Below are 16,605 nucleotides of genomic sequence, written 5' to 3' on the forward strand. Positions count from 1 at the left end.
ACCTGCCCACGCCCTTTGTAAATAGTCCCCTTATGAAACTCAGGCACCCCAGCCGAGTGTGCCCGCTGTTTCACACCAGGCCTCTGGCTGATGATGCCTTAGACACACTCATTTCATTATGAGCCTGTTGTGATTGAGAGAAGGTAGATTTGTTACCAAATGTGGAACAGTGACTGCAGAGTGGAGCTCGGATTCAAATGGAGGACTTCACGGCTGCAACACTCAGAGATGCTTCTTTCCACTGCTCTGAGATGTCCCCATGCTCTTCAGTTGGGTCCCTCCCTCACCTCACCGGGCCTTTCCCCCCCTATCCCCCCTCCCTAAGAAAAGCCTCAAGAAACAGCAACAGTGCTCTTTAAAAGTGCTGCAGGCACCGAGGGCCCCACGTATTTCCTAACAACAGCTCATTACCAGAGACACTGCTTGTTTTAGACCAAACTTAACCGTCTTCCCACACAAACCTTCTGTTACCACTGTTTGTTGTGAGGGATTTTTTTTCCCCTCCCCATTGCTGATTTTAAAGCCAACTACAGATTGCCTCAGCTAGCTTAGCCATTCTCTGTGTGGGAAGAAGTCCAGAAGAACCATCGCTAGCCCTTTTTGAGGTGGGCCCTGTCCGTGCTGACCAAGGGCAAACGGTCGGGCCCGGGGGGCCTGGTGACCCCTCTGACCCCCGCAGGCCGGCCCACCTGGGAAGCAGGCTTCCCCACACCAGCTGCCACAGGGGCGGAGGCCTCTAGGGTGTGAAGATGAGAAGCACTGCGCGCCTTGTCAGGAGAAAGGAAAAGATGGAAGTGGCTCATTTGTATTTGGGAACAGAAGGGGGGTGGGGTGTGAGGGTGTAACCCAGATGGAGCATATCACACCTGTGCAGTTTATTTAGATTTCCTCACAGCCAATTCAGAGACTGCTTCCCACCAAACCACCGGCGCATTCCTGGAGACGGTCTCCATGCCCAGGCATCTTGGAGGGTACGCCGCTCTAGAATTTGCCCGCAGTCAATGGACCAGCCAGCAGGTCGGCCGCAGGAAATGAGGTAAGCTCGAGCTTGACGTAACAGTCATCTATGACTTGGCGAATGATTTTAGAGATGTCCTCGGTGCAGAAAGTGAAAGATGGGAACTCTGTGCCCTTCCAACTCTGTCTTGTGTTCATAAGAAAACTCGGTCAGTGTTCTGTTTAGAGTTCAGTGAAGGAAGATGGGCGCAGACGGCATTTTTTTTTTTTTTTCCCCTTAACGAGAAACCAGAAGGGCACTGAGAGTGAGGAAGGAAGTTTGTCTTCTGAGCTGGTCTGACTAGTTTGAGCCAAAACCAAGTAATGGGATTTTATAAGCTACCACTTTCTTGTGGGCTGCTGCAATGACAGGAGAGTCCCCATCGCCTCTGAGGGAGTATGTGGGCTCTATAAAAACAAGGTAATTCATAAGCAGTATTGTAGGTAAATCTACATTCTAAAAAATAGTGGCATTATCCTTAGACTCTAATGATTTTGAGTTCTATTTTTTTCTTCTTCATATTCCAAAATAAGAAACCAGTACTGAAGCCGTTAAATGTATTTATAACTTAATAAGATACTAGTTACTCCCCAGAGTATACTGGTCTGCCTAATGTAACAGCTAACCTTTATTAATGGAGGCCAAAGAGTGCTTCTAGAACTGCCCCTGTCTTGTTAATTTGGGGGGCCAGTAATGCTGTGATAAAATCTCACTTGTTAGGTTTCTCTGAAAAGATCCCCAACTGCACGACACTTCACTCAGTGATGGATGGATGCCAAATCAGCAAAAGCTGCTAGAATTCCTGCAGGATCTGGCTGAGTAGAAATTGTAAGGCTTTAAAATGACAGCAGTGACCTTGAACCAAACTAGAAAGGATTAATTTTTACATAATTTATATAGTGTGTCCTAATGTGTGAAGTATCTTTTGTCTACTGAAAATGTGAACATACAGAGAATTTTCTTGGAGAGAATTTTTTTTTATTGCAGTTCTGTAGATTTATTAGGTTCTGAACACACACTCAACCCGCTGAACACCATACCTACTTTAATAGGTATAAGAAGAATTGGGATTACAGCCTAAAAATAACAGCTCTAAGTGAAGGTTCATTGCATGCTTAATATGTGCTAAGTACTTCACTTGCATGAACTCATTTATTCCTCCTAACAGTCCCATTGAGGTCAAATTTTATTCCAGGCCACTCCAAGTAGCAGAAAAGGATGACAGCTTCCTATTCCGTTGGACAGATGGGTATTTTTCCCCCTTAGGGAAACCTCTCTTTCTAAACCTTTACTCCTGGGACAGCAGGCTGCCTGTGTCTGAAGGTGAGATTCAGAGAATCTCTGAGAGTTGTCCCTCTCTACCTGCAGGACACTGAGCACGGCTTCTGATGCTGGGGAGCTTGCACCTGGGCTGGATTATCCTTCCATTGCCTTTAGGTGGTGGGTGACTCACCGAGTACCCCTCAGTTTTTTTGCACTTTGCTGTCTTTGGAGAAATAGAGACCCTACTCAGAGACTGTGCCAGGTCTGGTGGTGGCAGCTAACCCTACTTGAATTCCCTAGGTTCAGGAATTACAGGTAGAAATTAAATCCAGGAATAGAGAGAGTCCAATAATTTTCAAGCTGGTAGAAAAGTTCTATCAGGCCTTCCTCCAAGGAATGGACAGAGAAAGGGAGCACCCTTCTGACCAGAGCAACTTTCATTTCACGTGGTGCGATCGACCAACTGCTCATTCCATAGAGCATTCGTTTGCCCAGAGCCCACTGTGTTCCACACTATTCTAAGCACTTCCCATGGATTAGCTTTTCACTCTGACACTAACCCTGCAAGGTAGATGTTATCGCCATCCCCATCTAGCAGGATGCTGACAGCAGAGCCAGGATTCCAACCCAGGCAGCCTGAGTCCTGGGCTCCGCTGGGCTTACTTGTGCTCTGTTGCTGTCCGGTGACTGCCCAAGAGGAAACCCCACTCTACCGGCTGGTGCCCCACGTGTTTAATTCTGAACGAAAATAACCTAGAGAGGGGTTCCAAAGGCCAAGGGCTCATCCGGGCCCCCTGACCACCGCTCTGGTGTTAATCTCCAGGAGATTTTGGGTTTCAGCACAAGTAGCACCTGCTTATCTCTGGGTCTCTGGGCCCCAGGTTGGCCCACCCTGTTCCCATCAGCCTCTGGGACAGCCACTCCCTCACAATGATCTCCACTCCTGACATATTCTCCTCCCATTTGACTGCCCCAAGGCTTCTTCCTCCCTAAGCAGACCTAATCCTGTCACCCTCCATGATCCATCTGATGGGGATCTTAGCTTGACATCCAAGGCTCCAGTCTGACAGTGGCCTACTTGTCCATTCTTACCTGCCAATCCCCACTTGGGCTCTGGCTGCTCTCCTTAGGCTTGTCTTTGTCCTTGCCTTCCCTTTGTCCTTGAATACTCATCTTCTCTTTGTCATCCACAACTCGCTAACCTTTGTCCTGGAAAACTCCTTTTGCTTGTTCAAGGCTCTGCAAAAATAATCTCTGTGGTATCTTCCCCGAGCACCCTGGAAATTATTCATTCACACCACTCAGTGATTCCATGTCATTTTGAACTTAGTCCTGCTGAAGCATTGTCCCTGTATTGTAATCTCGTATGTACCATCCATTCTTTACACACACTCACGTCCCCTGCTAGACAATGGGCTCCTCAGAAAAAGGAACTATGTTTTAATTATCTCTGAGTGGATGTTTCTGGCACCATCCTGTTCCTGGCACAGTCAAGAAATACTGCTGAATTTAAAAAATATTAATAGATGCAGATTCGCTGCTCAGTCTTTATCCACGTTACAGCCATGGACTTTTTGCTTTGTCAGAGACCTCTCTTAAGAATTATAGGCACCCAACAGTCCTGAAGTGACCTCTTCCAACAGAATGTCACCCAAATGTCACAGAAATTGCCTGTTGGCTGAGAATTCTGAGATAAGTATAGGTCCTCTTGCTTAACCCAAAGGAAAGATTTTTTATCGGGGAAGGCACTTAGCTATGGTGCTGGACACTGGTTTATGTAAGCCAGGTCAGGCAGAAGAGGGTGTTGAGATTTATCAAACAAGGATTTCTGGTGGAGAAAAGTCAGTGCCCGGCTCAAACCAAATGGTTAGTAGAGTAACTTACAGTTGACAACTTGCTTTGGAAGCAGAATAAGCTGAATTGTCCCACTCCCTGTGAAATATATCAGCCCTATGGTGAAGAAAAGGGACTAATTTTTGTTGTTGTTGTTGTTAATTTCTGCAGAGAAGTGTATTTTAGAAGAGGGCATATTTTCAATGAGATTTTGACATAGTTAAAACACATGTTACATGTTATTTGGTGCTTCATCTAATAGTAAAATTTATGGCAATTGATTAAGGACCAAAATTGCTTTTAGGGGCACCCTAAAAGGGTGGCTTAGACAGTTAAGCGTCCAACTCTTGATCTCAACTCAGGTCTTGATCTCAGTGTTGTGAGTTCAAGCCACATATCGGGATCCATGCTGGGTGTGGAGCCTCCTTAAAAAAAAAAAAAAGTTCCTTTTGGACAACAGTCAAATTGTGATTGTGCCGACCTGAGCTTTAAGTAACAGTAGAATGTTGTAATCAGGAAACACAATCTGGGCTAGACAACTGGGGGGAGTATATGCAATAAAGACTATTTGTTTTGTGTGACTGGCTCCGAGAGAGCATGGCAGGAGACTCTTTTGGCCATCTGAAAGTAGAAAGGGCAGCAGTGAGCTTGTGACTCTCACAAGGAGCTCTCCCGAGAAGGTGTCAAACAGTTCTTTTGGAAGTGGTTTCAAAAGCATCTTAGGCCAAATGCCTCTAATCTTTTCTTTTTCTTTTCTTTTCTTCTTTTTTTTTTTTTTTTTTTTTGTTTAAATGTTTATTTTTGAGAGAGAGACAGACATACAGAGCATGAGCTGGGCAGGGGCAGAGACAGGGAGACACAGAATCTGAAGCAAGCTCCAGGCTCTGAGCTGTCAGCACTGAGCCTGACATGGGGTTTGAACTCACAAACGACGAGATTATGACCTGAGCCAAAGTCAAACGCTTAACCGCCTGAGCCACCCAGGCACCCCTAATCTTTTCAAGTAGAAGAGTCATTTCTGAATATCAGAAAATTTTGCAGAAACCTCCCCCGCCCCTCCCCACACAAATAGTTGATGAAGAAAAATTCAAAATCTCAGAACACTAGTATGACTTCCATAACGCTTCAATCCATCTGTATTTATTCTTTAAAAAGCATAGTTGAAAGGTACCAGTGCAAATGTGGAAGACCACAAAAGGAGCTTTGTATCCTTCCAATCTATTCTTTGGTTCATTCATTCACTCATTTGGTATTTATTTACCAAATATTTATGGACCATCTGTGTTGGCCCTAGGCTGGGCCTTCAGAAGCTGATTCTCTGGTCTTCAGAGGTTGTGAAAAGCACTCCAGGAGACAAAGAAATGGACATTTCAGGATAGGTCCTTTGCTGTCTGTGTCACATAATTGACTCAACCTTATGAATCCACCTGGAAATAATATGAATCATCAACTTCAAGACAACATTTCTCAAGCAAACCTGATGGTGGTAACCGGGTCACTCTTGGGTGTGGTGTAAGCCACCGAACTTAATTCATCTACAGGCCCAAACCCAAGTGACAGCCATTTCCTGTGATAGCTGTATAGCTTCCCTCAGTCTCACCTGCTTTTCTGGGTTTTGAGTTAACTCATCACAGTCATCTCAAGGGTGAAATGGAGAAAAACTTCCCCATCACTGACTCATTTCTGCCTCCCAGCATTTTTTAATTCCCCTTTCTTGAGCAGAATCCTTTGATCATAATTTTTCCACCATAGTTCATCCCATTGAATTCACAAGGGCAATATAGAAGCTAGAGAATAAATCAGTAACAGGTCCTGAAAGAGTGCACTATCTAGTAGACAAGAATCATGCTTTCAAAAAAAAGTTAAGAGGCTACTATTATGTGCTATTCTATCTGCTGGGGATATAGCAATAAATAAAACAAAATTTCTCCTGGAGTTCCCATTCTGGAGGCAGGTAAGACTGGTACCTCTCTAAGGCTAAGAAGTTGCCTTAGAGAAGTAGCACGTGGGGTGCTTGGGTGGCTCTCAGTTGGTTAAGTATCCAAGTTTGGCTCAGGTCATGATCTCACAGTTCATGAGCCTGAGCCCTACCTTGGGCTCTGTGCTGCCAGTGATTCTCTCTCTCTCTCTCTCTCTCTCTCTGTCCCTCCCCTGCTCACAGGCACTCTCTCTCTCTCTCTCTCTCTCTCTCTGTCTAAAAAATAAACATTAAAAAAAAAAAAAGAGAGAAGAAGCCCAGACTCACACAGGGACAGAATGACTAGGGGTACACAGGAAGCCTTCCTCATGCTGGCAGCCTCTGAGCAGAGATGGGTGGAATTCTGACCAACCAAACTGTGGTTTGGAGTGAAGAGGAGGCCAACCTCTCCCTCCCCCTCTTCCCCCACAGAGAGAAAAGTATGAAGAAGAGCACAGAGATGAGGAAGTATGAAAGGAACCGTGGAAATAACAGTGGGAAAGGTAGCTTGGGCAGCCAAGTTCTTACTATGGTAATACTACTCATTTACTGTATGCCGGGCTCTGTGCTACAGTCTTCACATATGATATCTCTTTAGATCTTTTCTGTAACCCAGATTGCAAGGTAAGGGAAAACCGAGGCTCAGAGTGGTTAAGTAAGCAGCCCAGCCAGAATTCTAGACGAGGTCACCTGACTCTGGAGCCCAAGATCTTAGCGATTACACCATGTTGGTGCCCAAGGTCATGGAGGGCCTCTGATCCCAGGCTAAGGAGTGTGGATTTGATTTCGTAGACAATGATCAGAGCTGTCACAGAGATTAACCCAATGGAATGAGAAATGACCTAGGACGTGTTGTTTGTGCTGCGTTCCCTACGTGGGCTGAGTGACAGATGATAGGCCTGGAGGGAGGAACCATCACATGCTCAGGTAAGCCAAGTTCAGTGTCAGTAATGGAATGGGGCAAGCTGTACTAGTAGCCTAATGGAGGACTGTTGTTAACCTAGATAGGGCCATCAGAACAAGAACTGTGGAGGCTCCTTCTACACTTGGTTTTCTTCCACGGGGTTTTGGCTACTGGCACTGGTCATGTACTCTCCAGGCCTGCCTGCCAGCCAAATTCCTTTAATGTAATTGAGAAATCTCTTCAAGAATGGGTAGCACTCACCCTCTTCTCTACACGAAGGTCATGAGAGGAATCTCAAGAACCCTACCCCACACACAGTCAATGAAATCCAATTCTTTGATGATTAAAAGGAAGCTGTCACCACCCCTGTCCTCATTATCTCTCACCTACGTTATTGCACCAGTCTAGTCTCCCTGCTCTGCATCCTACCCACACCTGTCAGCCTCACTCTTTTGTTGTGTCCCCAAGCTGTTCCCAAGGCCCTAAATCCCACCAAAGTAGGCCCCCACTCTCCGAACTGTAGGCTTAGACTTCCTTTCTGGTTTGTTTCCACTGTTTGTCCATCCTACCTATTCTTTCCAGCCAAACCCCATTTTCTTTGAGCTTGCCCTCAAATTCCCTGCAACCAAGGGCATCACTAATGCTCCCTCTCCTGCCCAGAATAAGGGCCATTTCCAACACCACCTCCTCTAATTAGCTTTCACTGTCCTGCCCAGTTCAGTTTCCTCTGTCCTTCCTTAGGGCCCCATAAAGCTTAGGTTGTGTCCCTCACGCAGGCATCATTTGCACGCACCTTGCTAAGCTTTGTGAGGACCAGCAGGTGTCAACACCTTGTGCCTGCATCCATTCCATTTCTGTGTCCCTTCCAGCACGGGGCCTGGTGCCCAACATGTTTGTTCGGTTGAAGTCAGAACCGTCCCCTGTGTCTGTAGGAAGGCTTGAGTAGGACAATAGCAAGATGGGGAGACCAAATACTCGCTAAGATAAAAAGACCTCAAATTCTTGTTTTGCTGAGAGCTGGAAATGTATGACACTGTACCATTATTGGCTGTGTTCCCTCTTGTATACCCAATCAGCCAGCAAATGCAGATGTTTTTATAACCAGCCACCCCAAGGCCAAGAACTGTTTCAGAAATGACTGGGTATTGAAGGTCAGCCATGTCACATTCAAGTTACTCCGTTCTTCAAGACTGAATTGTACTGACTCACAATGTACAGTCATTCCTACACCTCCACCAGCCCCTAAGCAGCTGTCACTGCCTGGTGCCTGGGATCAGGGACCGAATGCTGGTCTCAAACCAGGTCACGTACAACAGTCACACCCACAGCCAAGCTGCTTCTGCACCTCCCGATCTCTCCAACCTCTGCAAATGGAGGCTGATGATAACTCAGCTGCATTTTCTTTTTGAACTTAGAAAAATGCCTAGCTTGGCTAACTTTAAAAACACAGTGTCTTCCTTGTTCTTTGAGTAATCTTATCACAGTCACAGACCACTGCTTTCAGAAAGCCGACCCCAAAGAAACACCCCCCACCACCCGCTGCCTTGAGTAGGATCAAAGTCAACTTGCTATTCGATAGAATGCCTGGGAGGCAGCTTGTCCTGTGATCAGAGGGTATTTGGGGGAGATTCTGTGCTGTGCACGGGCAGCCTCAGGATCTCTGCTTGGGAGCCTCTCCCCAGATACGACCCTGTCAGCTCCAGGCGAAACTGTTAAATGTTTTCTCCAGACAAGAGCTGCACTTTCTAGCAGCTACTGACCCCCTGGCCCCCGTTAGGGGTCATGATATAGAACTTGTGCAGACAGTGATCAAGGAAGAGACTCTGGACAAGTTCCTCTCCTGCGCTAGCAAAAGAACATCTTCCCTTAGTAGATTTTAATGATCCCTATGGACATAAGCGAACTAGGCTGGGCATGCTAGTCTTTTCATGGTTCTGTGAATGTGTTTAAACATACAGAAACTTACACAAATATTTGCATTATCATTGTGTGATTCAGTCCTGGACCTCAGGATTTCCTGCAGGCCACATGCACTTTTTTTGTGTAACTGAAGTATGATCAAGCATAAAAGAGCACAAATCATAATGCACAGCTCAATGAATTTTCACAAAATGAATGTATCCGTGTTGCCTGTACCCGGATCAAAACACCCGGGGCTCAAAATTCCCCTCATTCTTCTTTCCAGGAGTAACCTATCCTGACTAGTAGTGGCACCATTAGTTTTGCCTGTCTTTGAACTTTATACAAATGGGATCATACAGGGGCGCCTGGGTAGCTCAATCAGTTAAGCTTCTGACTTCGGCTCCAGTCATGATCTCACTGTTCATGGGTTCGAGCCCCATGTTGGCACTGTGCTGACAGCTCAGAGCCTGGAACCTACTTTGGATTCTGTGTCTCCCTCTCTCTCTGCCCCCCCTCCCCACTTGTGCGCGTGCTCTCTTTCTCTCTCTTTCAAAAATAAACAAACATTTAAAAAATGAAATAAAAAAACAGGGGCGACTGGGTGGCTCAGTCGGTTCAGCGTCCAACTTCAGCTGGGGTCATGATCTCACAGCTCCTGAGTTCGAGCCCCGCTTCCGGCTCTCTGCTGACAGCTCGGAGCCTGGAGCCTGCTTCGGATTCTGTGTCTCCCTCGCTCTCTGTCCCTCCGCTGCTCAGATTCTGGATCTCTCTCTCTCAAAAATAGACATTAAAAAAAAAAATTTTTTTTTTATTGAAAAAAAAAAGGTCAGCTCAGACTGCATCAGACTACTGTGCAGCAGACCATTTCAGTTTTGAGTGAGATTGTCAGACATAACTCTCATCTGCTAGAAACAGCATTCCCAACTACAGGAATGTGATGCAGACAAGGGAAATGAGGGTATTTGGAGAGATTCCTGGGTCAACAATATGGCTTGAACCCTGCTGAGCTTTCAAAAAAGGGCCCTGCTTACATTTTTACCTCCAACTCTTTCTCCTGAGTTTCTAAGTCTCTCAACATAAAGGGCCACGGTCAGTCTTTTTGGGGTGTGTCTGAGAATTCAAAAGGGCCTTTCTGCCAAGGAAGTTTAACCAGGAGAGGCACCTAGAAGCTGAAGCAGCAGTACAACTTAAAGAAGAGCTTCACACAATTGACTGAAACGAATGGCTGTCCCATGAGTACGTTTCTAGAACACATCATTGGTACAAGATCGTTGATGTGTTGATGGAAGAGAGATTGTTTTAGGAGACCATGGACTCTCCCATTGGGAGAGGGAACAACATCAGGTACATGCTACTCTTGGCACCTGGGGTATTGCTTGCTGTTGCTCACTTGTTAGAGCTAAAGTGCCTGTTTTTCAGTTCTGTGGAAAGGCAGGGTGAGCAGCAGTTCCAAAAGAAGGTTGGAATGAGGACTCAGGAGGGCTGGCGTGGCAGGGGGCGGTCCGCCTCCAGCAGGGCGGCTAGACTGCTGCCCTCTCAGGAGGGCTCTGTGAATCTGTATTTCCTGGTTCGGAGCCATCTCATCCTAGTGGGAGCCAGCTGGAGCCCGACCTCTTTTTGTCCTTCTTTTGTTCCTGGCTTTAAAACATTTATTGAGCCCTTGCCTTGTGCCCAGCTTGGTGCTGGGCACAGGAACCACAGTGAGAAACGAGACATCATCCCTGCTCTCAAGTCACAGGAAGCCCCTGACAACAGGAAATGCTGGTAACTTCTAAGAATTGCAAGAGAGCAGGACAGCTGCTTATGCCTGACACACAAGGTAGCAGATGCCCGGGAGCCCAGTGTGATAGCTCCCAGGTCGTTGGACATACTAGAGAAGCCTCAGCAGGAAAAGAAGATTCATCCTAACAAACCCCAATATGGACATATGAGCTACTGGTTTTTGTGTGTTTATCATATACACATGAGGCACTTTGCAAGAGTGTTACAACTGCGGTCTCATTATACCACTACTGACAAGCATCTGGAGTCAGAACACTTGTTAGCTCCATTTTACCGATGAGGAGACAAGCTCAGAGGGGTTACGGATCTTCACTTTGCTCAGTGAGTTTTAACCATAGTCCTTAATTTATTGCATGACCAGAAGCTGAACCACCCCTCATAAGACTTCAGGCTTAAAAGGCCTGCCTAATAATCCAAAGTAGATGAGCACGTCCAACTTCGTTGAAACTTCAAGGAGCTCAAGGAGAAAGAAATAAGAAGAAGCTTAAATGAAGAGGAGAATGGGTAGAAGGTTACTCACTTATCTGAGTGTCTTGTGAGTTCCCGGGGGCACACTTAAAAAATAAGAAGTGTTGGGACACTTGGGTGGCTCAGTCGTTGAAGCCTCTGACTCTTGATTTTGGCTCAGGTCGTGATCTCACAGTTCGTGAGTTTGAGCCCGACGTCAGGCTCTGCACTGACAGTGTAGAGCCTGCTTGGGATTCTCTCTCTCTCTCGCTCTCTCCATCTCAAAATAAACAAACTTAATAAACAGGAAGTGTTGCGGTGTAGATTGTCAGCTAAGCCTGGCTTCTATGTTGGGAAATAGCAAAGGTGCCTTGGTTCTGACCAGGAGAAGGAACCAATGCAGAGATGTTGAGATTCTCTCTGAACAAAGGATTATCCTGGACAAATTGAACCCACTGATTAGTTTGGCAATGAATGCCAAGGTTGCTGAAAGACTACTTATTTTCAGAGAGGAGAGAAATCATGTCTTACAAACCAGGTCTTTAGGAATGAAGAAAAGGCCAAGATACCACCATCTTCTTGAGTCTTGACTGACAGGGAAGGCATCAAGGCCTTTGAACAGAGACTGTTCAAGGGGGGTTGGGGGATGAGAGTAGGAGGGAGGGAGGGAGCAGATGAGTTGAAGAGTTTTTCTCTTTAAGTGGCCAGAGGCAAAGATTCCAGGAGCTAAGCTCCAATGATGAAAGGGGATCATTTCAATGATGAAAGGAGAATGACAGTGTCCAGTGGAGGGGAGGGGAGGGGACATTTGGAGGAGGGGTGGGGGAGAAGAAGCTAGGGTGCACCTCCATACTGTGTTGCCCCTTGCATTGCTGCCATTGGTTCAGTCCCTCATATGTTAACAGCTCCTACTGATTCAGTACCCACCAAGCACAAGGCTCTAAAAACCATTTTGCCTCTCCTATCTCATGGGATTCTCATAACAACCATCTGGAGCAGTTACTATTACCATCCCCATTTTATAGATGAGAAAACTGAGGTTCAGAAGTCTGATTAACTTGCCCAGGGTCTCATGTTTTTTGTTTTTTTTTGTTTTTGTTTTGTTTTTTACCATGGGACCAATCTTGGAAATACAATGAAAGAAGCACTGAATCTGAAAACAAAGTCAACCCAGTTCAGGGCCAGGGATGGACAGAGCTGAGACCAGGGGACAGAAAGGACATAGGAGCTAGTGAGGAGCAGATCCTGGAGGAGCCCAGATGAAGAGGACTGATCAGAGCAGGGTAGGTACACAGGGTTGAGGCAAACCCCAGGTCAACATCAGCAGGGAGGAAGGAGATTAAGGTCAGGAAGGCAGGGAATGGTGCCATGGGCCCCTGTTCACACTGTAGTTGGGACCATCCTCTTGTTTGACATAGAGGGTGAGAATTTCAAACTAGTTATCAGACTCTCTCACTGGGTGACGTAGTGTCTTTTCCCCCTTTTCCTTCCCTGTTCACTTTTTCCACAGCCCTTCTCCCCGTCTAACAGGCTATATGTTTTGCCTCTCTTTCCCTGACCATTCCTGAAAGGTGGAGATTCCCCCACCCCGCACCCCATCCACTACGATATCCCCAGGATGTAGAGCAATGTTTGGCACTCAGCTAGCCCTCAATAATTATTTGTTGGATGAATAAATATAGGATGATAATATCACGCCAGGGTTTCTTAGGCCTCAGTTGCCTCCACTGCCCAGCTGATCTGCTTTGAGCACGGTGATCTCACCTCTCCTGTTGGGACTCCCTCAGCCACTGATTTCTGCAGCTTGCATGAGCACGGTGAGGATGCGCGCAGGCTCTAGGAGACAGCACCTTACTCCTGCTCAGCAAGAGCTAAAAAAGCAAAGGTTGGGGTGGCAGTTGACAAATGTCTACATTGGCCAAAACTCATTAGACCTCACTAAAGCTGATTAAGAGAAAAAGAAAGATGGACTCTCCTCCCTCCACAATGCCTGGGACCATCCCACAGACCCACAGAATAGGGACTCTATTCCCAAAGGGCTCCCCTTTATTCTGATTCTGTTGTAAGGAGGAAAGGACTAAAGGACTAGCAAGAAGGAAAAAAGAGAGAGATAAAAAGAAACACCCCCTTGTCAGATCCTCATATTTGAAATCGTTAGTGAGGCCTTCAAACGATCAGATGTCATGACTTTTATTTTTAAATAGCTCTCAACTCAGAAAAGCACTGAAGTCATGTCTAAGGTCAGTGGAACTATTTGCTCTAGGGAAATTTACTTAGGGAGGAAAGGATCCGCCTCCCCAGGTATCTTTTTAAAGAGTCTTGGTCATCAAAGTCCTCCTGCAAAGCCCTCTGACTTCTGAGCGACAGCAAGCAAAGTTTCTAGTCTAGCGTTTGATGGACAGGATGTTGGCTTGACATTAAACACATGTGGTGGCGTGAATGCTCTTCACGTGCGGTTTGCTCAGTTCATTGAAATCCAAGGCGTGCCCAGCGGGTTTATGCCTGGTTTATAACACTTAGAGCACAAAGTCACCTTTTAAACCAGGCTAGATCTTTGCAGATGTCTCCACTGTACCGACTTTAGTCAGACATATGCCTTTGAGAAAAAGCGATGTGAGTTACAACAGTCCCCCTTGACATAGCTTTTAAGAATGCTATTGATTCTGAGATATACTCTGGATTTATTGATCTGCATTTGGGACAAAAACAAAAACACAACCAGATTAAATATACTCATTGATTGTAAGGTGTCTTCTGATTTCAAGAATGTTTCAATGTGTCAAAAGAGGAAATTTGTAAGTCTAGTGACTTACTAACGCAACTCTAAAGACTCCCCCATTCTTGGGGTGCCTGGCTGACTCAGTTGGTAGAGCATGGGACTCTTGATCTCACTCAGATTGTGGGTTCAAACCCCATGTTGGGTATAGAGCTTACTTAAAATAAAAATAAAAAAGATATCCCCATTTTCTTTTTTTTCTTTCTTTCTTTTTTTTTTTAATGTTTATTTATTTTTGAGAGACAGACAGAGCTCAAGCCAGGGAGGGCACAGAGAGAGAGAGAGAGAGACCCAGAATCCGAAGCCAGCTCCCAGCACTGAGCTGTCAACACAGAGCCCAATGCAGGGCTGGAACCCACGAACTGCAAGATTACAACTTGAGCCTAAGTCAGACGCTCAACCAACTGAGCCACCCACGCACCCCCCACTCCCCCATTTTCTTAACCAGAATCCAACACTGCCCTACCACAGTATGTATGAGTGTAAGTATGAAACTTTGCAGTTAATAGCTTTGATGAAAACTAGGAGGCAAAGGCACTGGGCCAAAAGGTGGTCCTGTATGTATTTGTGTACCCTCTTTTGAAGAGCAGCTAGTAGCCTTTTTGCCCAGGTAGCTGTGTCCTACGCAGGAAGTAGGGCAGAGAGGAGCCAAACTACAAAACAGGGGCCGGTCAGGACCAAAGACTATTTACACAGATGGGGAGACTCTGTTGTGAGGTGTGATACAGGTAAAAGAAGAGAAGAAATAGGGGTTCATTCTCTTCATTCATTCACTCATTCATCCACTCATTCATTCTTTGTCTCACTCAGCAAATATTTATTACTGATCATTTAGCACCAGGTTCTCTGCAGGGTGCAGAGGAAATGGATCAGTTAAACAACCCCTGACCTCAAGGAACAAAGACCTAGATGCAAAAACAGGTAACCAACCATTATCTATTAAAGCAATGGATATTTATTGAGTGCCAAGCACTGGAGATACAGCAGGAAAGAAGTCAGAAAAGGTCTCATCCTCATGGAGTTTATAGGCTAGTGGTGGGGGACATATATTAAACTCATAATTGTACAGGTAAGTAATTAATTACCACTGTGGTTACTACAAAGGAGAAGTACAGAATGCCAGCAAAATCAATTAAAGGGGCGGTCCTGGAGAATCAGCCGGAAGCCAAGAGAGACCAGACCAAGAAAAAAAAAAAGACAGTGAGGCAAGACTCTAGAGGTGGCACCTGTGCCCGGTGGGTGTCAGCAGAGCTCAGGTCTAAGGGAAGCCAAGCCCACTCAGCAGCTGGATAGGTGAGCTAGGAGAAGAGGAGACAGCAAGCCATCTCTTCAGGAAGTGAGAAAAGCCTTCATAGAAATGGGTGGGGGCTCTTGAAGCCAGCCTTTCTCCCTTGCTTTCTTGTTGACCAAAATAATTATTGAGTGTGCCATGCTGGAAGCATTATATCATTCTCTTTCTCTTTCTTTCTTTTTTTTTTAAACTTTTTATATTTATTTTTGAGAGGGGAGGAGGGGCAGAGCGAGAGGGAGACACAGAATCTGAAGCAGGCTCCAGGCTCCGAGCTGTCAGCACAGACCCCGATGCGGGGCTCAAACTCACAAACTGTGAGATCATGATCTGAGCTGAAATCAAGAGTTGGACTCTTAACCTACTGAGCCGTGTGGGTACCCCATGTCATTATCTTTTCTGTGTGTGTGTGTGTGTGTGTGTGTGTGTTTAATTTTAGAGAGAGCGAGCAAGCTCAATCAGGGGAGAGGGGTAGAAGGAGAGAGAATCTTAAGCAGGCTTCATGCTCAGCATGGAGCCCAACGCAGGGCTCGATCCCATAGCCCTGGGATCATGACCTGAGCCGAAATCAAGAGTCAGACACTCAACTGACTGAGCCATCCAGGCGCCCCGCATTATATCATTATCTTATTTACCCACAGAAGACGTAGGTCCCCAAATCCTGTACACAGACATAGAGGCCAGTGCTGAGCAGGATGAATGTCTTCCCCTGGATCGGATAGGTCATGGAGCTCTGTGGCTGAGAGGGACCTGAGACCTGGATCTGTCTCACTGCTTAGTGACGGCATTCTTCTGCCCAGTCTTGGCTGTGGGAAGGGAGTATGAATCATAGCCCATGGGCCAATCACCACTGAATAGATGAAGAAGAGAGATTCAAAGGGGTGAACCAACTACCTGGCCCCTATCACACAGGCAGGGAAGATGAGAGGAGTCTCTAAGGAAGAGTGCTCTTCCCGGACTGGGTGGAATACTGACACTACTCTGCAGAGGTGGCCAGGTGGAAGGAACCCTGATCCTCTGAGATGTTCTAAGAAGTCAGTGGACATCTCGGGACTATTTGGAGAGACAGATGCCCCCTGCTGGCCCAAAACGACTTAGGTAGTGAGGCAGTTGGAAGGGACGTACCAATGGGTCCTGGTGAGGGGAGCAAGAATGAGGTAACTCCAAATAATTCATACAGTTTTTTTGTTTTATTTATTTTTAATATATTTTTAAAAGTTTATTTATTTTGAGAGCGAGAGAGAGGGAAGGGGGAGAGATAATCCTAAGGAGGCTCTGCACCCTTAGTCTGTGAAGCCTGATGCTGGGCTCCAAATCACACTGTGAGATCAAGACTTGAACTGAAGTAGGATGCTTAACCGACTAAACCACCCAGGCTCCCCCTTTTTTAAATTTGAGAGAGAGAGAGGGAGAATATCTTAAGCAGTTTCCACACTCAGCATGGAGCCTGATTCGG

At 46.1% G+C, this 16,605-nt stretch overlaps 1 long non-coding RNA gene across 1 annotated transcript; it reads right to left on the reverse strand.

Annotated features, from left to right (window-relative positions):
- Nucleotides 1-860: 860 nt before the first annotated feature.
- On the reverse strand, nucleotides 861-3,487 carry LOC115500094. The gene is made up of 2 exons (XR_003964387.1): nucleotides 3,353-3,487; nucleotides 861-1,233 (listed from the first exon to the last, which is right to left on the reverse strand). It is a non-coding gene; the product is annotated as an uncharacterized LOC115500094 (long non-coding RNA).
- Between the last annotated feature and the right edge of the window lie 13,118 nt (nucleotides 3,488-16,605).

This window comes from Lynx canadensis, chromosome D4 (assembly GCF_007474595.2).
Source record: "Lynx canadensis isolate LIC74 chromosome D4, mLynCan4.pri.v2, whole genome shotgun sequence".
In the NCBI taxonomy this organism is placed as follows: Eukaryota; Metazoa; Chordata; class Mammalia; order Carnivora; family Felidae; genus Lynx; species Lynx canadensis.